Raw genomic sequence first — 27,851 nt, 5'->3', positions numbered from 1 at the left:
AAGGCCACCCCTGGTCAGCATATGGATGTGAGACTAGCATGGAATACTAGGGTTGCAACACAGAGAAAGGCAATAGCAAACCACTTCCGGATGTCTTTGTTGCCTTGAAAACCCTACAGCAGTGGTCCTCAACCTTTTTTCGGCTGGGGACTGGCAGGGCAACTGACCCGTCTGCGCAGCGCGCATGTGCGGCCAGGCCACGCACGTGCACATGCACACTGCGCGGCTGAAATCGCGCATGCACGGCACTTTTGCTGATGCGCGAAGTGCTGCATATGCGCGATTTCGGTCATGCAGTGTGCATGCTCGCATGCGCAGCCCGGCTGCGCATCCGCGACGCGCGGCCCTGATTCCCTCTCCCGCCCCTCCCACAGTAAGAAGCTTCCCGGGCCACAAGCTTGCGGCCTGGGAAGTTTTTTACTGCGGGGGGGGGCAGGGAGAGGGAACTGCGGCCCGGCGCCCTGGCCTTCACGGCCCGGCACTGGACCGTGGACCGCAGGTTGGGGACCACTGCCCTACAGCGTCAAAATTTGGATCAACCTGACAGCCAAAAACACATATCAGTTCTGCACTGGGAACTTCGCTGCCCTGGCTCCCATGCTTAGCACAAATCTGGGGTGGATTAGATGTACCCAGCCACATGCTCTCCTGTGTAGGAACAGGAAGAGGTGGGGCAACCTGCTCATACTCCAGCCTGCAGCCTGGTGCAAAGCTTCCAGTGTGGAAACAATCACAGAGAACAACAACAAAAAGAATGGAAAACAGTTTCTTTTTCACAGCTCAGAATATATATGGGCTTCTATATACAAATATAACATACTTAAAGTTAAAATTTATTTTGTATCCCTATTAGTCCAGACAGACCTATGCAAACACCCCTAAAGATAATTTCAAGACTTTAGGGAACTGTGATCAACCCTTGGAAACTCTTGATTCATAGGAAAAACCAAATGAATTTTCACTGAACCCAGAGGCTCCTGGGAAGAATATACCATACTTAGAAAGATAAATAAATGTTTGTGGGAATGAAACAGAGAAAATTCTTTAGCCTTTCGGCACTCGATCCATATCAGTCTGGCTTCCGACCTGGCCACGGGGTGGAGACGGTGTTGGTCGCCCTGTTGGATGATCTCCGTCGCCAGCTGGATAGAGGCGGGTCGGCAGTGCTGGTTCTTCTGGACCTGTCGGCCGCTTTTGACACCATGGACCACGAACTACTGGTCCACCGCCTCGCTGAAACGGGGATACGGGGCACAGCTTTACGCTGGATACGCTCCTTTATCCAGGACCGGACCCAGGGGGTAGCAGTGGGAGATGAGCTCTCGCGCCCCTACAGACTTCCTTGTGGAGTCCCACAGGGCACGGTCCTCTCTCCCACATTGTTCAACGTCTTTATGCGCCCTCTGGCCCAGCTGGTGCGGAGTTTTGGGCTGGGTTGCCACCAGTACGCTGATGACACCCAGCTCTATCTCCTCATGGACGGCCGCCCGGACTCTCCCCCGGAACCATTTGCCAGATGTTTGGAAGCGGTGACAGAATGGTTCAAGCAGAGTCGCCTGAAACTCAACCCCTCCAAGACGGAGGTCCTGTGGTTGGGTCGTAGGGGGTGGGAACAGGAAGTGCATTTACCCACCCTGGGAGGGACGCACCTTACCATCGCGTCCCAGGCCAGGAATTTGGGTGTGATCATTGACGCCTCCCTGACCTTGGAGGTGCAGGTCAAAAGAGTAGCGGGCCAGGCATTTTTCCAGCTTCGCCAGGCCCAACTACTAGCGCCCTACCTGTCTCCCGAACACCTAGCCACAGTGATCCATGCAACGGTCACCTCCAGAATAGATTTCTGTAACTCGCTCTACGCGGGCCTTCCCTTGTCCTTGGTCCGGAAACTCTAGCTGCCAGGGTCCTCACTGGTACACCTTGGAGGGCCCACATTCAGCGAGTCCTGAGGCAGCTGCACTGGTTGCCAATTGCTGCCCGGATCCGGTTCAAGGTTTTGGTTTTAACCTTCAAGGCTTTACGCGAGTTGGGACCCACATACTTGAGGGACTGCCTATCGCCCAATCCCCCCGGCAGAGCCTTACGTTCTGCGGGAGAAAATCTGCTGGTCGTTCTCGGCCCCAGGGAAGCACGCCTGGCCTCGACCAGGGCCAGGGCCTTTTCGGTCCTGGCCCCTACCTGGTGGAATGAGCTCCCGGGAGAGCTGCGGGCCCTGCAAGATCTTCCATCATTCCGCAGGGCCTGCAAGACGGAGCTCTTCCACCAGGTTTACGGTTGAGGCTGAGGCTAACATCTATGCCCCCCTGGGGACCCAGGACCCGGGACCTGGGATTGAGATTGGGGATTAGTACCATCAGTATCCCCTGTCCACCTGCTTGTAGTAGGAGGGGGAGGTTGATTAGCCTATCTTGCCAGGTTAGCTTGCTAACCGATAATGTTATATTGTAATTGTTGTTGAGGGATTTTAATGGATTTTATTGAGGGCTTTAAAATGTTGTAACCCACCACGAGCCGTAAGGGAGTGGCGGGCAATAAATCGAAAGATAACAATAACAATAACAATAACAATAACAATAACAATAACAACAACAATAATAATAATAACAATAATAATAAAATGGTAGGCTGTCTATGAAATTTCCTTGATTTTCCAATGTTTCTTTTTCCTATAGTCCCTCATCATCCCCATTTCCGTGGAACTTGAAAGTGACTGTGTAGTAATGCATGAGCTATGGTTATGCCAATTTAAATAGATTCAAACTGAAAGTGTATTCTGCACATGTGTACATTATAAGCAGGGCCATAACCAGCCTTCCTCACTAGGTGGGGCTGCCACATTCCTAGATGGAGCTCCTAAGAGATCACTATTTCTTCATAGCCAGGGTAAAACCCTCTACTTCTGTTGTCAAAGTGTTTCTCTGTGCCTTGGTAGTGTCTATTAAATATTAGCATCAGAAATGTGTAAAAAGAATTAAAAATCACTATTCATACATTCAGAAGCATACCTAACATAATGAATCCTTCATTAAATAAACTGAAACCTTTTAAAATTATATTTTGTTTTCTCTCTCTCTGCAGTGGTCACAGAGCCATAATAGCTAAATGGCAAGGCTTTCAGGTTTACCTTAGCATCACCAGTATGAGAATAATCTTGAAAAATACACACTGAACCAGGGTGTATTATACATGGCAGAAAACCTTGCAAAAAGCCTGCACCAAAATATGTTGTTTTTATTTCTGCACATGGAAGTATTTTCACTGTGGGAAAAAGCAGCATTGTATTTCTGATTCTGTATGGTGCCTCCTCCTCATAGTGTTGACTATGTTTTTTCAGTGTAGTATTTAAAACTAGATCTGCAACAACTTTTCTTTTGTGACAATATTGAGGACACTCTTTTTCATGCATAAACTTTGGCATGACAACCCCTATTCTGCTCACAGTCCCTCATGCACCAATGGGAGCTCAAAGCACCTGCTGCTGATTCTCTGCCTCTGTCAGCCATCACATGAACAAGCCATTTGCCCTGGCAACTGAGCCTACTGTATTGCCATGTAAATTAGGGTTACTCCTCTGTGGTATGCATGAAATTTCCTGATACAGCCTTCCACAAATGCTCCTTTTTGCTCCTGGCTCCTATTACAAGATTCTTCTGTACACCACACATGTGTGGTGTACAGTGACAAAGGCGGGGGTGGGGGGATGCATTTGATAGTTTATCGGGCTGGTGAAGCAGAGGGGTCTGAAATGCCAGTTTCGTCTTGCAGGAGAATGAGGAAGCAGAGCTGCTTCAGGCTATCGTCTGTCATATATATATCTAGAAATATATGGAAATGTTTGTCTTGACTAAACGGCCATGGAGGATGCTTTTGTAGGGCAGAATCAGAGCTGGCCTAGTCTCTGATCTTTGTTGCCAAATGGGGTCCGGAGACCCAAAATAGAACAGTCTTCACGATGGGTAAAGAACAAAGAAGTAACAAGCTTATACGGTCTCTAGTAAGGTAAAGGTAAAGGTATCCCCTGTGCAAGCACCGAGTCATGTCTGACCCTTGGGGTGACGCCCTCCAGCGTTTTCATGGCAGACTCAATACGGGGTGGTTTGCCAGTGCCTTCCCCAGTCATTACCGTTTACCCCCCAGCAGCAAGCTGGGTACTCATTTTACCGACCTCGGAAGGATGGAAGGCTGAGTCAACCTTGAGCCGACTGCTGGGATTGAACTCCCAGCCTCATGGGCAAAGCTTTCAGACGGATGCCTTACCACTCTGCGCCACAAGAGGCTCTTACGGTCTCTAGTAGATAAGGAATAATATAGTTAATATCAGTAGATATAATATTTGGGCCCTAGGTGCAAGAAGTTACTCAGAATGGCATTAATGTGCAGTGAAGTGAAAAGTCCCAACACTACTTGCCCACTTTCTAAAAACCCTTGGTGAATGCCAGGAAAAGTGTTGACAGGCAGCATGTTGGGGACTCCAGATGTAAATAATAATTTACTAAAAGATAAAATGAAAGCAAGGAGTGCTTTCATGTATAATTTTTTTCTTGTGTATTATGCCAAATATGATCTGGAAAAGTTGTTGAGGTATACCTTTTGCGAGAAGAAGAAGAGTTGGTTCTTATATGCCGCTTTTCCCTACCCAAAGGAGGTTCAAAGCGGCTTACAGTCGCCTTCCCATTCCTCTCCCCACAACAGACACCCTGTGGGGTGGGTGAGGCTGAGAGAGCCCTGATATTCCAGCTCGGTCAGAACAGTTTTATCAGTGCCGTGGCGAGCCCAAGGTCACCCAGCTGGTTGCATGTGGGGGACTGCAGAATCGAACCCGGCATGCCAGATTAGAAGTCCGCATTCCTAACCACTACACCAAACTGGCTCTCATTAGAAGACTAATGATCTGATATAGGACAGCTAACTAGATACAGCTTCTTAAGCGCATGCTTATATTAGGCCTGAACAGAGAGAGTACTTCAGTTATATAATGTTGCATTGTAAAATCAGAACTCATTTGCATTTTGCAGTGGCGGCAGGTTTTTTTTGTTGTACTACGTTATTGCTTGGCATGTAACCTGTGTGTGACAGGAAAAAAGACCACAGTAAAGGTAGCAGAAACAATTAGTTCTGATCAGCATTAGAACAAAGAATCTAGTTTAGTTATATGTTAAGGTTAAGGGATGCTTCAGAAAGAGTTTCAACAGGGTAGACTGTTTGCATGGAGTAGCAGGACTATGCCTACCTAATGTAATCACTATGCATGATTAACATATTCCTTTTCTAGTTCCAGTAAATAGATAGCCACATAAGGAATTTTAATATTGATACAGGGCTTGTGTGCACAGGCGGTGACTGATTCTGCAGTTATGATTTGCTGGCATGTTTTTACTGCATCAAATTCTAAACGTAGACTCCTAATTTGTGCCTGGCATTCTGCATCTGTGGTTTTGTCCTGCCTTTGGTCAGGACTCCAATTGTAGCATGCGAGAGTGGGAGAGTGGGTAGTCCTGCCTACCTCCTACTTTCCCCCCTTTTTTTGTCTAAGCATGTGCAATAATGTACTCACGCCATAACACAATCAAAATATTTAAAATCAGCCCCCATCCCTCAATTCCCATGGCATTCAAATTACCCAGGCAAAGGGGAGATTTCTTTCTTGTGTTGATGTATGTTCGGTCACCATGCGTGCATGACGACAAAGGACATGGGCTGCCATTACACAACTTGTCATGCATGTGCCTGTGCTTCAGCTGCCACTGATATTGGCTGTATTTGTGCTGCTGCCACCAGGCGAGCTGGAGGTGGGGCCAGACAATGATCCAGAGCATGATCAGCAGGATCTGGATTCTGCTCCAGAAGATCACCCTGGTCCTAACCAGGCTGGCAAACCACCTGTTTTGCCAGTGTCAACCCCAACAGTTCTTGTCCCCCAGACGAGCCCAGAGGGCCCGCTGGAGCGCAGAAGGCAGTGCTGGCAGGTCTATTTGTCAGAATGCTGTCAGAGTGCTTGGCTTGCGATACACTGTCAAAGCAGATGGGGGCCAGGTGAGGGTACTTTGGCAAACGAGCTGAAGGCCACAGCTGTTGCTGGTTAGGCAACACTTAAGGAGAGGTGGAGCATTAGCCTTTCTGTGCATGCATTGAACCTGCCCATCGCTCCAGATATTTGTTCCTGCTTAGAGTCCGGGGAATGGTAGAGGACAGGAAGGCCTGGAGGATCATTGTCCATGGGTTCACAATGGGTCGGACATGACTTTGCACCTAACAACAACAATAATGTTGAAAAATGAACAACTGTAGGAACTTGAGATGGAATATCTGGTGCTGTTAGGTCCAGTGATAGTGGTGTCACAGTGAACATGAGGACAAACTGCCACTAGATTTGTTGCATGTCCTGGTCCTACAGTCTATGCCCATATTAGGAAGGACATTGTTGTGGGTGAAAAAGTTGTTTAAGGTTAGAAGGCAAGAAAAGGTTTACTTCCCAATGCCTGTGAAAGAAAAGCCCATCCCCCCACTATTTGGTTCCATTATCAAACTGCCCTTACAATTTCTCTTGAAGTTCCACTAAGATATATACTTCTGTAACTTAAACCCATTATATTTCATCTTGGCCTATGGAACTATTCAAGTATTGGTCTTGAAGTACAAGGCTCAGGATGTCCAAGCACATGTATACCACCTGCCTCCAAAAAAAAAATTAAGGCTGCCACAGGTAGAAATGTGTCAATAAACTCCCCCACCCCCGTCTATCCTTTTCACTGATTGTCCTCTTACTGCCCAGAATCCCAATAAAAATGAATAGATTTCAGTAAGAATTGTTTCAGGAAAGCATAAACCAGAGATTTATATTTCAGCCATGCACTAATCTTTTGAAAAGTTTCAACTCCAATAGATTAGAGAGATTAGGCAATTAATTTGTATGGTGTCCTTTAAATCCTTAGCGTGCAATTGTATCAGGGCAGAAAACAATTTAAATCGTTTTACTTTGAGATGCAGTGTGGCTGCATTTTCCAACCATAATACATAGGTACTATATGGTACTGCAAAGGCCCCTCGATAGTACCGTGGCATGGGGGTTTTCAAAATGGCAGCTAGGGAGAGCCCTCCCACTTTGTGAGAGTAAAAGGGTTTTTATTTGAGCAGGTTGACCCATCCATTCCCAAAGTGGCCAATGATGGGACTGGAGGGGGTGGGAAGGGGAGAGGCATGGCTATTTAAATCTTTGCTGTCCAAGGTTCCTCTCACTTCTGGGGGCATGGCAGGAAGGCATGACAAGCTGACATCACTTCTTGGTGTGTTGATACCTGAAAAATATTACAGTGATACCACCATGGTCAAAAGGTTGAAAAGGTTGCAGTATGTTGTCAGAATCAGAGCTGGAAGAGACCACAGAGGGTCATCCAGTCCAACCTCTACCTTCTCAGGGACTTAAAAAATACACATTCCTGACAGGCACTCATCCAGTCTTCTCCTGAAAACTTCCAGTGAAGGAGATCCCACCATCCTCAAATGCAGCATATTCTGTCTTCAAGCAACCCTCACTGTCAGAAAATGCTTTCTGATGTTTTAGTGGAACCTCAATATTTGTCATTCAAACTCATTGCTCCTAGTCCTTGTCTCTAAAGCCAGAGTAAACAAGCTGGCCCCTTCTTCCACATGTCTATCTTATATGTAATTAAAAACAGCTATCATCTCACCCCTTGCCTTCCTCTTCTCCAAGGTACCCAACTCTCTCAACCTCTCCTCCAATCCCTCAGCCATCCTAGTCTCCCTGCTCTGAATACATTCCAACTTGTCAATATCCTTCTTGAACTGCTGTGCCCAGAACTGGACATAATATTCCAAATGATGTCTAACCAATGTGGAATAGAATGGCATTATCACTTTCCTTTCTCTAGATCCTATTCTCCAAGCAATGCAGCCTAATATAGTTATTAGGATGTCAGACTAGGAACTGGAAGGAACGATCCAACTAGGATCAAATCCTCGCCCTCCATGGGAGCGTGTCAGGTTACTAGGGTTACAATGAATAACAAGCACAAGGCAACTACCCTTCCCCAAACAATGCTGCAAACTATGTACTTGCTTCAGTATTGTCAACATATATTTCTAAGCAGTGATATTTGTTTACTAATCAATGCTATAAATTTTACCATTAAATATTAATATGCAAGTACAATCTCAGTATATTGATACACAAATACAATATCAGACAAGCAACTGGTTAATCCTGTGTTTTGATGTATTCTTTGTCAGCGATGATAATTTCCAAATGCAAGGTGCAGAGCCCTTACGGTCAAAAACCCTCCAATGGCTCCAAAATGTATCTGTGTGACCAAACTATATGCAGCATGCCTGCCTACAAGGCTGAGGCTCCCAAGGCTGCCCACTCTCACTTGGGACATTCCTGGAAACCTGGGGGGAGGAGGGAGTTTGAGGAGGGGAAGGATGTAGCCCCATAGAGTCTCCCCTCTGAAACTGCCACTTCCTCTAAGGAACTGATCTCTGTAGTCTGGAGATCCAAATGTATGACTAAAGAACTCTAGGCTCTACCTGGTGATGGGTAACCCTGTGGGGAATCTTGGTACAGCCACTCTCTCTTAGTCTAACCTGCCTCACTGGATTGTGGTGAGAATGAAACGGGGAAAGAGAGAATAGTGTACACTGCCTTGGGTCCTCATTGGTGAGAAAGGCCAGGTATAAATGAAGAAATGGATAAATAAGATTGATAATTTGTGTATCTCTGTGCAGACAACAGTTGGTTACATTGTTTCCCCACCTTCCTCCAGGGATCTAATTTCAATATTACAAAGTTGGTTCTCCCTTCCTCTCTTTTATTGGCACAACAGACCTCCTGGCAGGCAAGGTAGGCTAAGAGTAAATGACTGGTCCAAGGTCAGCCAGTGAGTTTCCATGATGGGTAAGTATTTAAACCTGGGTCTCTACAGTCCTAGATGAAAAATCTAACCATTAAATAATACTATTTCTTAGTTTGGACATCTCAAGATGCAAGTATCATGAGCACCAGTATTAGTATGGCAACTTTCCTACAGTTGCCAGTTTTCCCCTGGCAACTGTTTGAGGGTACTTACCAGTGGCATGTGAGGCCCAGGTTGGTGACACATATTGTTAATTGATTTCACTTGCAATGTATTGGAAGTGATGTCATTGTGTCACTGATGAAAACTCTGGTATTTGAGCAAAATACTATGGTTTTACCATGAAGGTTTGTTCAGATACCAGCACATCCTCAGAATCATGCTGTCACCCCTTATGGGAACATGGAGCGTGATGTCAGCCTGTTGGAACGCTAATGGGGGGGGGGGGAGGCGGCAGGGATCTGGGATCCACCATGCCCAGCAGGGGGCTGGCTAACCTATATTTTACAGATCCTGGAGTGCAGTGCTGCTTACCACTAAATTTCAGAGCCTGGTAAGCAGGAAGCTGCTCATCTAATTATGAACTGGAAGAATATTTGTTTCCGCAAATGTCATTCAACATTTCCATTAAAAACAACTCTTATTGTAGTTACCTGCAATAAAGTATTAAAAACAGCAAAGTGAAATAATAAACATACACTACAACCAAATCAGAGGTAAATACTATATAAATATAATGACACTAGGGTTAATGTTAAAAGCTTAGCTGGTCTACCTGAACTGGTGCCTAGATGTTTAAAATGAAGGCAACTGGGAGATAAAGGGATTCCATTGTCTTGGAGCCACCACAGGGAAGCCCTTTTTCTGATAACTGTTGAAGACACAGAAGTTTAATAGCTTTGCTTGTGTACAAATCTTGTCCTCCCATCTCTGCCATACTTTTCCTTGGAACAAGCTGACATCTAAAAAAGTAAAAGCCAGACCTGGTGGTGTTTGTAACACCTAATGTACTCTATGGAAAAATTGTTGGTTTTTTTTAAATACCATCTACTGTTTCTGGACAATATAAATGATAGCTTAGTTTGGAAAAGAGAATTACTGTTATTATCACAAGTTTCCGTGACAACCAACTAGATGCTGTGAATATTAAACTACTTTAGAGCTTCAAGATTTCAGCTAGAAAGTGATATTGCAGAATGCCTGTTCTTTTTGTGGATATGTCTGTAAAATTTGGTTCCAAATGTTTGGAAACTACTGTTTGCCATCACTGTTACCATTGGATGTAGAAAAGGAAGATGCTAGTTGTATTTTCATTGTGTATCTATTTAGATCACTATAGGTTTCTGCAGGGATTTATTCTTATTCTATCAAGGACTCAGAAGAACAATATTTGCAAACTGTTGCTTGTCAGGAATAGGGCTATTGAACATGGAAGAACTTGAAGACCGTTTATGCACTGGAGGTTTCATGCCAAGCTGCAGGCTGGAGTTTTAGTTGTGGCAGGTTGTCCCACCTCTTCTTGCACCCACATGGGGGAGCATGTCATTTGGCCTGGTGCATGTCACCTGCCCCTGATTTGTGCTCCTGCACAGAAGCTGGGGCAGTGAAGTTCCCAGTGCATAAATGGTCGAATGTAGTAATACCAGGCAGGAACTAAATGAATTAAATCTAATGCCTCTGTCTAAAGCCTGGAATACATAAGTGGGGCAACTCTTCAATTTGTGCTTTGTATTTCTGTGTATAAATCTCTATGAAGTCACAGCTGACTTATGGCAACCCTGTAAGGGTTTTCAAAGCAAGAGATGCCTTCCTCTCCATAGCAACCCCAGTTTTTCTTGATGCCAAGTACCAACTAGGGCTGACCCTGCTTAGCTTCTGAAATCTGATAAGATTGGCCTAGCCTGGGCCATACAGGTCAGGTCTAAATGTTTTTGTATCTGCTTGCAAATAAATGTTTGTGTTCTCAGTATCTCCCATAAGCAAAACTATTGGAATTTTGTGAAATGTATGGTGAGGAAAACTGAAAACGACAAGCTACTGTTTAAACTAGAGTGAATAAGCGGGAAAGGGATGGGGTAAAGGGATATAACATTGCATAGCTCTGCCCTCATGCAAGAGCAGCAGTTCCCAGTTTGGTGGGTTTCCATTTGTATATTCTGTTGTATGGCAGTGCACATTGTTCTTCTGTTCTTGAAACTGAAACATTTTTAATTTTGAGAAAACACTACCACCCAGTTCCTACACATATTCTAGAAGTTACTGAATTGGGCAGAGACAAATTACATTACAGATGCACAATATTCTGCAATGCAGCCCAGTAGTTCTCTGATATTAGGTACTTTCTGTTTACAAGCAGCTTTCCACCAGACTGGACACTGGGAGGAATTAGAAATTGTATTATATAGGTAGCAATAACACTATAATAGAAATATTTTAAGTAGTTAAGGTATGGTGAGGGATTTGGAGACCAAGAAGTATGAGGAAAGGCTGAAGGAGCTTGGCCTGTTTCGCTTAGAGAGAACATGACTTAGAGGTGATATAACAATTTTCAAATACTTGAAGGGCTGTCACATGGAGGATGGAACAGAGTTGTTTTCTGTTACCCAAGAGGGTAGGACTAGAACCAATGGGATGAAATCAATTCAAAAGAAATTTTAGCTAAGGATCCAAAAGAAGTTCCTTACAGAGTGATTCCTCAGTGGAACAGGCTTTCTTCGGAGGTGGTGAGTTCACCTTCCTTGGAAGCTTTTAAGCAGAGGCTAGATAGCAACCTCTTAGAAATGCTGATTCTGTAATTTTAGGCAGATTTTAAGTGGCTGGGCAGAAGGGATTGTGCCCATACTTGGCTTTTGTGGCCCTTTCTTGCATGCCCAGGGAAATGCCGATTGCCACTTTGGGGTCAAGATGCACATTTCCTCGGATAGCTCGAATACTTCGAGCTCCTGTTCCACTGAGGGTCAATTGCTGCTGTGATTGACAGAACTGGGTTTTGGGTATGCTAACCCACCCACCATCTACTCAGGAATTCCTTGTGAATCTCTGGGGCCTCTCTGTTCCGCAGGGAAATTAATTTTCCATGGAACGCAAGCTCAGTGTGCACAGGGTCCAGTAAGTGCCGTCCGCCATTTTTAAACTTTTTTCTTTTCTTTCAACTCTGCAATCTACAAAGCTCTTATTTTAATCTACAAAGCTAATTGGATACTTCCCTGCAAGACTTTCGACTCATCATAACTCCGGAGTGAAAACAACTGGCAGACATCAGATCGAGACTATAAACAGTGAGTGGGGTTTTCCCCCGGTACCTTCTCCCCTGGAACAAACTCTCGGCGTGGAAAGCTGCTTTCTTTAATTTAAGCAAGATAGAGTGTAAGTGAAGCTACTTTGTTCCTCTACTACGATTTACTGCAAACGAATGCTATGAACTGAGGGGAGGACATCTGCTAAATTCCAAGATATTAAGACATCAATGAACGCACAGAGACGCAAGTATTTTTCCGTTCCTCCGTTTCTCCCGTTTCTGGCTCTGCTTGAAGCCACCTCGATATGAGGCAGGCTAATTCTCTTTTCTAAGAAGAAGAAGGACTTAAATCAACTCAAACTAATTAGTAATAGTTCTTACTGCATTTGTTTTGGTTTTCGGAGATAAGAGATAAAAGCCGTGGGTGGGAAGATCTCGTGAGAATTCTGTTCCAGTTCGAGACATTGCTTTACTATGCTGCTTTACTGAGTTCAATATCATAACAGACTGTTGCTTTTCGTTAGGACTCCGTAGGACCTCTACTGGTTATTTGCAAAATTGCCTAAGAAAATTTCAAGCCTAGAACATGTCTATGCTAAAAAAATTTGCTTACTTATTAGAGAAACAAACTCAAGATTTGAAAGCATTTACAGATGGCTTGCTTAAAAATATGCTCAAGGAGTTCAAAGGCAGCAAGGAAGAAGTCTCTAACAAGAATGACGAATCAACAATAGTGGCTGATGATAGCTCTAAACAAGGTGGAAAACTACCAGCAGAAGAGAAACTTGAAACTATGGAGATGGAAAAGGGGATGTCGGAGCTTTGCAGCCTAGATAAAGACACCCTACCTAAGAAGACATACAGCCACTCTAAAGCAACAGTACACAAGAACCAATCAAAAGATATATGGATCTGCAGTAAAAGTAATCGATTGAAAGGAGCTTCTTGGGAAAAAAACTGTACTGATATTGGAGCCCAGGAGGTACAACTGCTTCAAGATTCACCGATGTATACTCCGAGGGAAAGACTACAACTGCACTTTCTAAGCCAAAGGCCAACTGGACAGAACATAAGTCAATGGGAACAACAAGATGCAACAAACCTCGATATGAGACCCCCCTTAAGAAGCTTGGGGAACGGAAATAAGACACAGTGGTTGAAATTCTTTTCCTCTTTTTTTCTCTTTTCCGTAGCCATGTAGGCAATATAACTAGTTAAGAAGTTAATCTGGGGTCTAAGATCTTCTAAGTAAGCTGAATTTGTATTATCAAATCTAAGTTCATAGTGTCTACCAGCCCAAAATTAAAGCGTAATTAAAAGGAGACACTTAATGGAATGGGTTTATACTACCATGTAAGTGTGGGGTCTTAGATTTCCTATGTTAGCTGAATTTGAATTATTTAACATATCTCTGAAGTGACTCTCAGCTCAAACTTAAAGCATAACTAAAAGGAGGCACCTAACTGAGGAGGTGTAAATGTAACTAACGAAGACTTTATTTTACTAACGAATGAAGACTCTATTTTATCATTTTTGGTATCAATAATGTACACTTATATAACTTAACAACCTTAACAACCTATATATATATATTTTTTCTTTTTCTTTCCGTACAACTAAGTAGGCTTTTATTTTTTCCTTTTTTCTTTTCCCTAGTGGAAATGTGGATGGCTCTAAGACCACGCTAAGTATAAATTGTTTATGATTGTTAAAATTGTTAAAAACTATGCAAACAAATGTTGAAACGATGGTAACAAAGTAGACTTCTCTTTTTAAATGTGGTGGAAACGTGAAAAAGTTTATAAGCTTTGGGTAAAAGTCCATAATATTGTAGCCATGTGGAGTCTTATAATCTTAAATGAAGAGAAGAGGGTTTTCAAGAACAATGGGGCCCTTATCTGATTTACCTAAAAGGGGATTGAAATGGGGTATCAAGTGTATCAAACGAAGAGCATAATCCTTTTCTTTCTGCATCAATAATGTAGATTACTTGCATTGTATTATCTTTAAATATTTTAAAAGGGGATTGAAACGGGGAACTAAATGTATCAAATGAAGAGCATAACCTTTTTTCTTCTGTACTAACAATGTAGATTGCCTGTATTTCATTATCTTTAATCCTTGAAAATAAAAATAAAAGTCTTATAAAAAAAAAAAGATGCACATTTCCTCCAGGCCAGACTGGCCAGGTATGCTTATGCACTTCAGTGGCCGTTCAAGCCAGAAGCGGCCAATGCCGTGGGGGGGGGGGGGCGGCACTGGTGCACAACCTGGTGCCTGCATGCAGGCACAGAGCTCTGTGCCTGTGTGCGAGTGCCGACTGGTGTGCCAGCGCTGCCCTTCTTCCCCCCACGCCGCAGTGCTGGCTGATTTGGGCTTGAACAGCAGCCAAAGCACACAACCCTAATTCTGAGGTTTTATTTGAGGGGAGAGCATTATTTGGGCATGGAATTGGGGCCACTGTGGGTGGGCAGGTAATTGTGAATTTCCTGAATTCTTCTGGGGGGGGGGTGGATTAGATTATCCTGGAGGTCTCTTCCAACTCTATGAATTTATGATTCTATAAAATGCAAATGAAAAGTTGAATCATTGGAGTTTAACTAAGCACTAGTTTGCAGCCATAGAAAGAAATTGAATGTGCTGCGCCATGCTGAAAATGAGCATCATAAGGTTTATGTAGGCCCAAAATATCCAGAAGCAGACTTCCAAAGAGTTAATTTATGCTTTTTATGGTTACCAGTAAAGTTATTTTAACTGAAAATATGCAGGGAAGTGTTTCGACTGTGTCTAAATATAGCTTTCATCTGCTGCTGTCGTGGATTCTGCATATCTTGGATCTTTAATTCAGAAGGAATATTTTTTGTTTATGGAGGTTGCGTAAACAATGTACCAGTAAATTGCAATATCAGATAATTGCAATACCAGCACAGGACAAGCTATTGAGGTTACTTACTATAGGTTATGAGTGTGAAATACTAGGTTCTTTAAAATAAATATCCTTTGGGTTTTACATTTGGATTTTCTTTTGCTATTTGTATCTGTTTGTCTGGATAAAAGCAGCTAATTTATTCATAGACTTTCTCTCTGGATGTGCCTTAGTCCTGTTCAGAATGTAGAATATAATTTTGGGTCTGGGTACTGATAACTTTTATCTGAACAGACTGAAGCTTTTATGCTTAGGTGGCTGTAAACATATGAAGAAAATCCATTAAATGGTTCTATTACCATTATGAACTTATTCAAAACTAAAGCAAAATGGGACAGCTTGAAATATTTCTAAATTAGGACACCTGTATCAGCTAGATTGGCCAACTTCCAGGTGGAGCCTGAAGATGTCATGTGATTACTGCTCATCCACAACCAGCAGAGATCAGTTCCCCTGGAAAAAAATGACAACCTTGAAAGGTGGACTCTATGGCATTATACCCTGCTGAGGTCCCTCCTGTTGCAGTTCCCAGGCTACACCCCCAAATCCCCAAGAAATTCCTAATGTGGAACTGGCAACTGTAGTATCAGCAACATCAGTTAGCAAGAACATTTTTAGGTTGATTAAAATTCCCAAGGTTAAACTTCAGTGTCACAAAACACTAAAATAGTAGAAGCCATATTTAGGAGAAAGGTTTTCTGAAAAACTTTTAAAAAATTATTGAATGGCAATAAAGTGTCTTGGTAGCCACCTCAGGCCAGTGGAAATCCTTAACACTATTTTGCTCCCTTATATATTTGGGAAACAGCCTCCTGGGAGGAAACTGTCCATCCTGGTCCACCCTGATTGGCCCTCCCCTCCAGGTCCCACCCTCCCTCCTTGGCTGCTAGATGCCTTGTGGCTATGGCCTCCATCGTTACCCACAAGGAGAGGCAGCAACAGGGCTTTGCGGCCTGCAGGTACACTCCTGCTGGGAGGGAGTGGGGTGGAGTTTGGAGCCTCTCTGCAGGCCGCAAAGCCCTATCGCCACCAGCAGGGGGGGCTTTCCACTCCCTTTATCCCGCTTTGCAGGCCAAAGGGAGCTGCAGCCACCCTCTCACGCCCTCCTGCCTGCTGCCCCTTTCAAAGCCCATTTTTAAAATGGGCTTTGATACTAGTTTTTGTATAAGAATGTTTGAGTTTGAATCAAAAGTGAATTTTATCAGCATTAAATGTGTTGGCATTTAGAACACATAAGTTGTTTATTAATACAAGTATAACTCTGGTTGTCATCACTATTCCTAATTTCTAATAATTCCATTGCTGTAACAAGAGTTATTTCATTGAATACTGTCTCAAGTACAGAAAACATTTTTCCTCCTTGTTACAGCTCCCATTCCATATGTATTTTTCTTTCACCTCAAACAAAGCTTTTTGGGTGGTCAAAGTGGAATACTTTTGTAGTGAGAATTCCAGGCAACTTAAAACAAACCAGTGAGAAATAATTTATGGTCTTTTTTGCTATTAAGTTACAGCTGACTCATGGCAACCCTGTAGGGTTTTCAAGGCAAGAAGTAGTTTGCCATTGACTGCCTCTGGACTTCCTGAGAGGTCTCCTATCCAAGTAGTAACACAACTTCTGAGATGGGGCTAACCTGGACTATTCAGGTTAGGGTGTATATGTTAGCTTGGTGGGCTTTGCAATTTCCCAGATTATTAATTCTGGGGGACTGTCCAAGCAAAGAAAACTGGCTCCTCACAGAATTTAGACCCAGTGCCGGCCACAGCAACACTGGGACTCTCCCAATTTGTTACTGGTCCCACACATCAAGCAAGGCCACACCTTGAATTTGATCTTTGGGATGGGGATAAATATTGGTCTGGTACAATCAAGTAGAGTGCCATTTTGCCCTCAAGGCTCAGACCGATACCTTCCTTTCTCCCTGTATAGGCAGAGAGCTGATTTATGCTTGCCCACCGAGACTTATGGATCCAATTGGTTTCCAGAAACTAAATGGGATCTGATGTTCCTTAGCAATGCAATTGATGTAGTGGAAGATGACCATCTTTCCAAAGCCAGTGACAAGATTGCTTCCTGTCGTCTTCTCCATTCCCACCGTAAGTTAGTTCCATGGTATACATTGTAGCTGTACAAGTAGAAATAGGAACTAAGATGACTAGCGTGGGTGGGTCATCATGACCATATATGGTTCTATCATCTGATAAATGCTGAACAAATTTCAAAAATATATAAAAAATTAACTCCCACCTATTTGGGAAACCTTTCCAGGGCTGTCAAGAAAACCCAGGGTTTCATGAAACCCTGTTCGAGAGAGCCTGCCCTGGTTCTTTCACCTCTTCCTCCCCCAGAATCTGTAGGGAGGAGTTCTATTTTTTGATCCATGCTCTTTGACTGGGCAAGAAGTCAGGGACTTCTTCAGGTATCTTCAGGTATGTTGCAGTCGTATGCATTTTTGCAGTAGTGTTATCTGAGATTTGTATAAATTAAAGCAAAGAAAAAAAGTATTTTTGTTGTTAAGCAATATTTGGCAGAGTAAAGTATTACGTCTCTTTGAGCTGGCCTTACATTTGAGATCCTGATATATTTCTTGGCATCTTCTTATTTGTCATCTGGATATCAGGAATGGGAATCCATTACCAAACAAATAGAAACAAAATGGGCCCTCTTTTTCAGTCATTAGATCAAACTAGATTTGACTGTGTCCAAGGGGATTCTACAATCATTTTAAATCTTCATGTGTATGATTTTTAAAAAGCCACAAGGGCAGCGTGGAGGAATAAGGCACCCTCATTTCCCCCAGTGCCTTTTCAAGTGCTGAAACAGCCTGTCCCTCCCTGTGTAGTTGTTTTGGCACTTGAAAAGGTGTAAGGTGGGGGGTGGTGGACAAAAGCATCTCATCCTGCCCTAGTGTGAGATTTTTAAATTGCCTGTGTGAGGCTTTAAAACATATGGTCACATCTAGTTTGGCCCACTGTCGTAGTGCAAATGAGGAGAAAGTCAATGAATGAATGCTGTGCTTTCATCTCAGGCCCTTTCTCATTTCTCTTTCCTGACCATGATTTTGGTCACTACTGCTGTGGTGGTAAATGGCTGGATAATAGTTGGTCAGCTGGTTAATGGACAGATTATAATAGAACCCTTTAGGGAAAGACAGGGATTTGAGAGGGCATGGAGCTTAGCAGCAAAGTAATGCCATACAGCCTACCCTACAAAGCTGCCATTTCATCCAGAGGAACTAATCTCTTTAGCCTGCAGATCACTTGTAATACTGGAAGAACTCCAGGCCCAACTTGGAGGTTGGCATCCCTATGGATTGTGTCTAAGAAAAATGTTGACAGCTTCTGGACGGGTAGTGAGAGGTTAACCTTTTCTTAACCAAGGTTGAGTATCTGGTCACATGGGCCCCTTATGCATCCATTACTAAACACCATTTTAATCTACCCCACCCTTTAAGTTGCTCTTTCTAAAAATGTTTGTGGTTATGCATGTTTGACAGCATTCACAGAAAAAAAAACATCATATATGCTTCTATATTTTGAGATGCTGAATCTCTAGTCCCTCCCTCTTGTCATTCAGTTTCAATGGAGCCCATGCAAGTCATTTGGCATTCTTGCATCCCTTGAGGAAGAGGCACCTAATGACCGCAATTAGCTCTTCAAGTCAAGCCAATATCCTTAAGACAGAGAGCTGAGCTAAGAAGTCTGCTTTCTGGGGGAAATCAAGATTACGGGCAAAGAGAGCTATTATGGGCAATGGTTGCATTCAAATTGCATTTAAAAATTGAGTCCAATAGCATGTTTAAGATTTATTCAAGGCATGAGCTTTCAAGTGCATGCACTCTTCCTCAGACTAAAACATGATCACTTACACTGAAGGAAGCAGAAATCAGCAGCAGGTACCTCTAGCTTTGTAGTTTGAGGAGCATTCCACTGCCAGATTCAGATTCAGATTCAGAGTACCTTTATAGGCACCAAATTGCAAAGCATAAAACAAAAATTTCAAACTGCCATAAACTGCCATAAACATCACAGGGTAATTTCTACTAATTTACATAGCAGTATGGCTCAGTTGCCAGGGCAAATGGCATGTTGATGTGATTGGTGACAAAAAAAGGCAGAGCGCTGGAGCTCCCATTGGTAGACAAAAGACTGCGAGCAGAAAACGGGAAGAGACCAAAAACACGCTAACATTTCTACATCACAAAAGAAACGTCTTCAGTGCTGTAATATGGGAATAGTTGGTGAAAAGCAAGTTTCAGAAGCCTCGGTGATAACATGTTGAAGGCATACCGGGCAATATTTGCAATGCATAACAAAAAATGACACAATGGGTTTCATGCTGCAAAACCACTCACAAATGTAGAGGAAGAAGACATTTTTAGCAGTCTTTTTGCGACTTTTCCGTAATGCAAAATATCTCTTGGTTTCTGCATGGTAACTGGATGCTGCTGCTTCCATAAGCATGACTAGCTCTAATGAGAACCTTTGCTAGCATGGCAAGTGCATGAGGAGATGGGCAAGAGGAAGGAGTATACTGGCACCATTATGAACAAAGGCAAAGGTAATGCATAATTCAATCCAAATGAATGAAATGTTTGAAACAAAAACTGACATATTCACCGGCCTTTAGTTTTGTCTTCCAACTAGTTATCATTTTCTCCAGGCCAATAGAATCACCTTAAAAAAACATGCCACATAGTATTCAGTGGAGCATTATAGATTTTCAGAGTAGCTATAATAGTTGATTTTTTAAAGCCTAATAATGGGTACATATTCACTAAAACCTATGTTTTATTTAGCATTCATTGTTAACATTCTCAGGTACTAATAATGTACAAATGAATGGAAACCTTAGTCGTAATAAAGCAATGTACCTAAAACCTCTTCTGCTTCCTTTCCAAATGCTGAGCAACTTTGGTTTAGAATTTCAAGTTCTTGAAGTATCTGTGCATATTTATCTCTCTGGAAAGCTTCCTTGAGTTTTGAATTCCTTAGTAAAATATAAGCTATGCACTTCAGAAGAGAATCTCTAAAGCAGGCCACATCATATCCTGCCAACTGTAATTATCCTTTATGAATAATAGAGCAGACATTCTTTGATAAATATTCCAAATCAACTAGATTCAGACTTGCTTTGGAAATCGTCACTGACAAGCTACCATTGAAGTGACTGTAACCTACTTTATAGTTCAGATTTACATTTAAACTAAATCTGTGCAAACATGTGTGCTATGTTTGTGTATGCACACAAACTCATTTAGTGAACTAGAGGCAAACAATGGTCCTTAGTGGACCTAAGGAAACAATGGGCACTATAATACACATCTGCACTGTGGCCTTCCTGGGGGCTGGCTAAATGGCAATAGCTCCTGCCTACTCTTGGAGTCTTGAGGCTCAGCATCCAAACTTCAAAGAACATTCCTGACCCAGGGGTTACCAACCTTCAGATATAGCCTGGAAATCTGGAATTGGAGGTCAGCTGCAGACTGTAGAGATCAGCTCCCCAGGGAAAAATGGCTATTTTGGAGGGAGCGACTCTGCAATCAAAAACTCATCTCCAAGCTCCTGGAGCTGAAAGGGCTTGCTTGGGAAGGGGAACTATGGCACTGTACTCCAGAGAGATTGCAGGATCCCAATCTCCAGATGAAACCTGGTGATCAGTTGGAATTGCAGGTCATTTCCAGGCAACAGAGATCAGTCCCCTTGGAGAAAAGGGCAACTCGGGATGGGGGAATCTGGCTTTGGATCCCATGGAGGTCCAGGGATGCCAGATTCCAGGTGGGAAACAAAGAGAAATGCTGAGTGGCAGTAATTGATAATTAAAAATAAACATCTAGTAATTCATAAACTTGTCACACTTTCTTCCTTCAGTGAAAATGTTTAATTGAAGAACTGAAAACCTTTCAGTCTGTACATTCTTGAGTTCAGTTCAATATCAAAGTAAATCAAAAACAGTTGTATGTTACAATCAAACATGAAAACATTGGTTGGCGAAGAACTTAAATAGGGTTTCTCAATTGCTGTCTCTATCAGCTTTTCTCAATTTTTTTACCATTGAATATATTTTTTACCATTGAATATATTTATTTATTTACCATTGAAATATTGTTCAGGCTTTGAGAAACCCCAGAAGTGGGACTTGGAGAACCCTCAGAATGAAAGTTCCTCTCCAGACTGCAGAGATCAGTTCCCCTCGAGAAAGAGGCTGCTTGGGTGGGGAGGACTCTGTGGCACTGTACCCCAGAGAGGATCAGGGAGGCCAGCCTCCAGGTGAGATTTAGGGATCCCCTGGAATGAAAACTCCTTTCCAGACTGCAAAGATAACTTCCCCTGGAGAAAAAACTGCTTGGGACAGGGACGGGGGGCTGTGTAGCACTCCCCTCTACACACACACATATACACACACACAGGGAGAGAGAGAGAGAGAACACAGAAGACAATGGCAAACCTTTATTAACCACACAATCATCAATTTCTGAAACTGGCAGGCAGTTGGAGGTGGACAGCTGAACCCTTATTAGTCCTTTCTGGCTGAGAGCTCCCTCCTGATTGGAGCTAAACTACTAGGGAAGGCCATTCCTGGATGAGGGCCATCTCCTATTGGGGGAATATTTCTTGGGGGCAGGTGTCAATCAGGTAGGGAGTGATTTGTTTGCATGCAATTTGAACTGTTTGGCCCTCATTGGCAGAGTGCTCCCTCCCTATTGGTAGCAAACCCCAGGGAGGGCCAATCAGGTAGGAGTGAGTTGACTTCACACAATTTGACCTGATTGACAGAGTCCAATTTAAACTGATTAGCCCTCATTGGCAGAATATTCTTTCTATTAGTGAGACACCACTAGGGAGGGTAAATCAGGGAGTGAGTTGTCTGCATGTAATTTGAACTGATTGGCCCTCATTAGCAGAATGATCTCTCTCTATTGGTGGCACACCCCCAGGAAGGGCCATTGAGGTAGGAAGTGTGTTGTCAAATTGAGCTTTATTATATTTAGTGAAGATGATGGTGATGATTTTTCTATTTGGCACATTATGCTTGTTGTTATGATAGTGTTCCATGTGAAATTTCTAATATATTTTACAATAATTTTAAAACTCTTGGTGTTTAACAATCGACTGCTATTCCCTTACCAATATGTGTGTGTGTGTAAGCAAGAGAGACACCAAATTGAGTCAATCCTAGTAAAAAGATCAATGGAAATCTAGGACAGGAGCTACAGTAGATTCCTTTTAGTGACTGCAAAACATTCACATTTCAACTGTAAAATGTTTGTAAAGCAATTGTTGGTTGAGGTTTGGGGGTTGTGCCTATATGTATTAAAAGAGTACAAGTGAGGTACCTGCAAGGAGTTGTGGGTGGAGAGGGGGTCACCTCACTTTCTATTTTATTCCCTTCCCCACATGATTTCCTTTTTTATCTGCTCCTGGAAGTCAGCATCTCCTCTACCTTTTCTCTGCTTCCTTCTCTCCTTCCCACTCATCAACCTACCTTTCTTTTAGCTGACCTCCCAGTTTTCAACTTTATTATTTACTAGTATCAAAGCCCATTTTAAAAATGGGCTTTGAAAGGCTTTCCTTTGGGCAGGAATGCCCTCTCTCCAGCTCTGAGAGACAGCAAGAGGGCTTTGCAGCCCAAAGGGAAGAGAATCCTCCCCCCCTCCCATGGCCACTTCCCTTTGGCTCCCAAAGCCCTGTCGCTGCCTCTCTGAGGCTGCGATAGGACTTTGCGGCCCAAAGGAAAGCAAATTCCCCTACCTTCGCCATGGCTGCTTCCCTTTGGGCTGCAAAGCCCTGTCACTGCTGCTGCCCCCGCCAAGCCCTCCCGGGACAGGGAGCAGTGGATGCGCCCTCCTCGCCAGCCAGGAAGCTTCTGGCTGTGAGGCTGGGCATGCGGCTCAAGGAGGCAGGTGCTCCAGGGCCCAGCTCAATTGGATGCACACGCTGGAAGGGAAGCAACAGCACCCAGACAGGAGGTTCCTGACCTGGACAGGAGGTTCAGATGGCCATTTCCATAATGTACATAGGAACTATGGTAAGGATTTGCTTCATGTATACTGCACTGTTCTCCTCCATGGAAATTGTAAACACTACACTATACTTGCTTTCAGTTTTTCTTCCTCCTCTCCATACCAGCAGCTTCTCCCTGGGGAAAAAAATCTAGCCAAGTTGCAAAAGTTGTGCAGACCAATTCACACATGTGATTTGTGTGGTTGTGGCTGCTGGGCCCAGTGAAATTTTACAAGATTTGCAGAGGCTGCCACTGGGCCCAGGCAAAAAGTGTGTCACCAAATCATCCACTGCACTGGGTGACTTGTGCAAATTGCATAGTAGAAAGTTTGTTTGTTATTTATAGTTTACCTTTCCCTGTGAGACCCAAGACAGATTACACAGTGTAAATCAATATAATCAGCAGCTGGGGCATCCAATAACCAATGTAATAGGATTTAGAATACAGAATGGGAGGTGGGTGGGCAGAAATCTGATGCACAGATGAAACAATGCTAAAACAAAGTGTAAACATTTAAATATTACAGAGCTTGCCCAGTAGGAGCATACTCACTGCAACAAAAAATATATAGCAGCACAGTCTAAATTCCTAATCCCTTTACAAAAGCATCTTTCTGTAATGTTTCCTTATTAATTGGGTAAAATAAAACACCCTCCTCAGTAATTTAATTTTGCATAGTTTGTGGAAAGCCAGGAGAATGGGAGCCATCCTAACCTCATTAGGTAGGCATTTCATCATGTGGGGACCACAACAGAGAATGAGCATGTACTGGCAATTGTTGCTTTTGCTCATTTGCACCTGCAAAAGGCCTTGCTCAGATGACTGAAGCTGCAATGGTGGAGCATAGGTAGAGAGGAAGGCTTGCAAATATGAGGAACTAAGGCCACAAAGAGCTTTGTACATGAAAGTTAATAACTTAAACTGAGGCTGTTGATAGGCAGCCCATGGAGTAAATGCAGATTAAGAATAATAGGCAGGCTCTGCTGAGCTCCTGATAATAACTGAACTGCATCAACTGGAATCTGAATTGACTTTGAGGAGGATGTAGTTTGGAGGACACTACAGTAATTTGGTTTTGATGTTACTATGATATGGATCCAAGTAGCAACTTAAGTTTAGGAGGCCATCATCCAACCTAGACTGAGTTGGAAGAAAGGGTTTTTGTTTTGTTTTTTGTTTTGCAGCTACATTAACTGGCTTCTGCAGCAGCATTTCTGAATCCAGTGTTATCCTTGGGCTCATAACCCCAGGACAATTCCCACAATGAAAGTCTCCAACTGCAGAATCCATTCCATGAGGAATTATTTAAACCAGTCTTAAAAACATCCCTGAGTATCTACTTCTATCTCCAAATATCTCAGTAGGATCAATATGATTTACTGGAGTTCCCGTGTAGCCTGCAGGCAGCGGACGACTTGCAAATATCATTCATGGTATTCACTGAGCGTTTTTGGGAAGTGGGTGGGCCAGAAGCAGCCTGTGCCCAGCAGGGTTTTAGATTAGCCAGAGGAACTCTGATTGGCTATGCAGATGGAAAAAGGCATTGCTTCAGCAGCAATGACACCCATAGCACACAGATTTTTACTTAGGAATGTGAGCTCTTTCTGGCCTTTGCTATTATCGTCTCTTCCCACCCATCATCCCACCCAGGTATCTTATAGGCCTGAGACTGAGAAGTCTTCTCCTCAGGGCAGAAAGGTGGAGAGAAGGATAGACTGGGAGGCCAATGTAGCCCTGGAAAAGGGCTTCACACTGCATTTCAGTGAAAAAAACCCAAGTCTGCTTCTATTTTTTTTTTTTTTAAGATTTCAGAGTTTTCTGCAAATCTATTTTTTATGGTTTGGAAGAATATTTCTTTTGTCTGTTCATGGCCCTAATCTCTAGATTTAGCCATCCATGGATGGAGCCATGCTTTGAAGTGGATATGTTGATTTTTTTTCCTACCATGAATCTCAGTGATAGGGTCAGCTTTTTTATGCTGCTTTTGCAGTGGAAGACTGGCAGAGGCAAAGGTAGAAGAGGTAGGCCCCAGAGTTACTCTGATATCATGCAAGAAATGGATAATGCTATAGTTCCATCTGAGGCATCTGGGAGACTGGTAAATACAGGAAGAAAGCAGGAACAACGGAGGGGTATATTGCTATCCTGTCCACTCCACTAATTTGAACAGTGAGAAGTTCACAGATAATACTTACCTGGGTTATTTTCCTTTGTAAAAAAGGCACTGGATGTTTATGATATTTTTTAATGTATTAGCTTCATTTATAAAATATTCCAGCAGAACACTGGTGAACATACAAGATGGTAGATTTGCCATGCTACATTAGGTCCTTGAGATGGATCCTGCCCACTCCTTTTTTAAGTCAACTCACTGCAGTGTTTATCTGCTTCTCTGTCTCCTTGCATCTGAAGCTGCACTCCCCCCCCGAAAAACACTCCAGTTCTGATTAACATTGGAACAATGTCATTTTCTGACTCTCAGTGCTATTTGTTAAGACACATTGTCATTCCTTTACCATTTATTTTGTCATGGGATTTGATTTCTTCAAGGCATAACATTTGAGGCCTATGGGATACAACCATTCACAAATTCTCAGTTAAATCTATGCATGTATTTCATATAATAAAATACTGAAACAAAATAAATTCTGGGCTCCTTATAATACCATGTTTGGAACTCCACTGAGCTTCAGAACACTCTACATCTAGTTATATACTTAACCATTTAAAATGTAAGTAGTCTTTATACTGAATACATTGGATACCTCTCTAACACTGATCCGATAGACTCCACTGTGAACTGCACAACAATTTTCATGAGAAGTTCCTATTCATCTCAGTAGGGTTTGCCTGGGAGAAATGGTGAATGGCTCTAACTGCCAAGACATTCTATGACTAAAAATCTGTTTAAAATTATTATTATTATTTAACAAATATTTCTTTTGTATGCCACCTTTCCCTATTGCTCAGAGCAGTTTACAACATTAAAATATGCAATGTACAAACAGTATAAATAATTCAAAACACAGAACAGTTCATTACATTCATTTAAAATAAGTGGAGCCTGTTCTATTTAAGACATCTCCCATGTTTTAGAGATAGCAATGGGAATAGCAATGCAGGGAATAGCAATGAAGATGTTTGAGCTTGAGTGGGAGGACCAGCTGGTGTTCTGGTAATCTTTGGCCTCATCCATAGGCCTGGTGGAACTGCTCTATCTTATAACACCTACAGAACATTTTAAGGTCCTAGTAGAGTCTGGTCATTTGGCCGTAATGATCTGGTCTTCAATCTGGAGCCAGTGCAGCTGGGAGAGCACTGGTTGTATACAGCTTTCTCATGTGTCCAAGTTAGGACCTGTGCTGCTGCATTTTGGACCAATTGAAATTTCTCAAGCAGCTTCAAGGGTGACTTTTGCATGGATCACTGTGGCTAAGTCAGATGTCAACATATAAGATGCCAATTGGCATGCCTGATGGAAATGGTAAAATGTTTGGTGCACTGCATTTGTGACTTAGGCCTCCATATATAATGAGGCTGAAATTGATGTTTAGAAGTTTCTCCAATTAGAAAAGCAACAGTCTGTTTCTGGGCAGACTAGACCTCTTAATACTGAAAGAACAAGGAAGAGTATTGAGAAGGAAGAAAAATAATAGAAGGAGAACAGGGATGTAAGGAGAAGACTAAAACCTTGCATTAATAATCCTGCCTTGTGTTGTCTCTTTGCTCACATCAGGTTACGAAGAAGAAAAAAAAGTAGACCACAGATCTGTTTGCTGCTGCTTCACGTCTTGCAGATCAGAGCATTCCCTGGTTTCTATTGTGTTTGTAGCTTTTAGAATGACTGCCCAAAAGATGATTCTCTTGAACCTTGATGGACTATATGAATTTTCTGTCTAGGTTGGGACTTTGCCTGGACCAGAACCAGTTCTAGGTTTGGGGGTCCCTGAGTAGACTAGTAGTTGCCTACACCGTCTGCATGCAGCTGGGAGTGCTGCTGCTAGGGCTACCAGGAGCGCCACCACTGTTCAAGAACCACATCCCTTTCCAAAACTGACACCAACCTCATAAAATGTAAAACATTTACAATTATTAATTACTGCTGATGTAACATGATCATACTCATTTAATTAAAAATGGTTTATGATAAGAAACATACATAGTTATAGGGGGAGTTTTATTTTGTACATTTTAAACTGTATTTGCAAGTTTCTTTATCCATGAGAAAATGTGAGGTATAAATAACTGACTAAACAAAAATAAATGAGAAAAGGGGGGAAGTCACTGTTTTACTATGAAATATCATGTTTTTGCATCAACCTGCTATTGGTGGCTATTCACGGCAATAGATATGCAACAACAATTGCTGGATGTAGAAACATACCTGCAATTTGTCCAGCCACAGGAATACTTCAAAGACTGGCCTCAATGGGAATAGTTATATAGATGGCATAATTTAAACAACATGAAATTCAAATTCGGTGTTGTGCTAATGTTAGCTGCAGTGAATAGTGAATAATGATTAGCTAGAAGATTTCTAATGGATGGATCATCTCCTCATTTGAGCAATCAAGTCTTGCTTTCACTGAATCATACGGTTTATAACCATGCATGTGTTTCTTGTTAACCCACTATCTTGGAAATGTCAAGCAAAAGATGAGGAACATCTTAAAAAATATGTTGCCTGTTTTTCAGAGGCCAGTGTCTGGAAGCATTTGGCTGTAGCAGATGTTGCAAACAAGCTGTGGGAAGGGAAGTGTGGGAGAATCCTTATAATTTGTAAGAAAGGAAACAGGTACTGGATGTTCTCATTCT

General features: G+C 42.7%; 1 protein-coding gene across 3 annotated transcripts in view; it reads left to right on the top strand.

The window, feature by feature from the left end:
- The window catches only part of PDE4B (phosphodiesterase 4B), a 353,582-nt gene that overhangs the window by 66,043 nt on the left and 259,688 nt on the right, over positions 1–27,851 (top strand). The gene's annotated exons all lie outside the window — the stretch shown is intronic.

Source organism: Paroedura picta, chromosome 4, assembly GCF_049243985.1.
Source record: "Paroedura picta isolate Pp20150507F chromosome 4, Ppicta_v3.0, whole genome shotgun sequence".
Classification (NCBI taxonomy): domain Eukaryota; kingdom Metazoa; phylum Chordata; class Lepidosauria; order Squamata; family Gekkonidae; genus Paroedura; species Paroedura picta.
The sequence above is the reverse complement of the archived record's forward strand: the minus strand, read 5'-3'. Positions and strand labels throughout refer to the sequence as shown.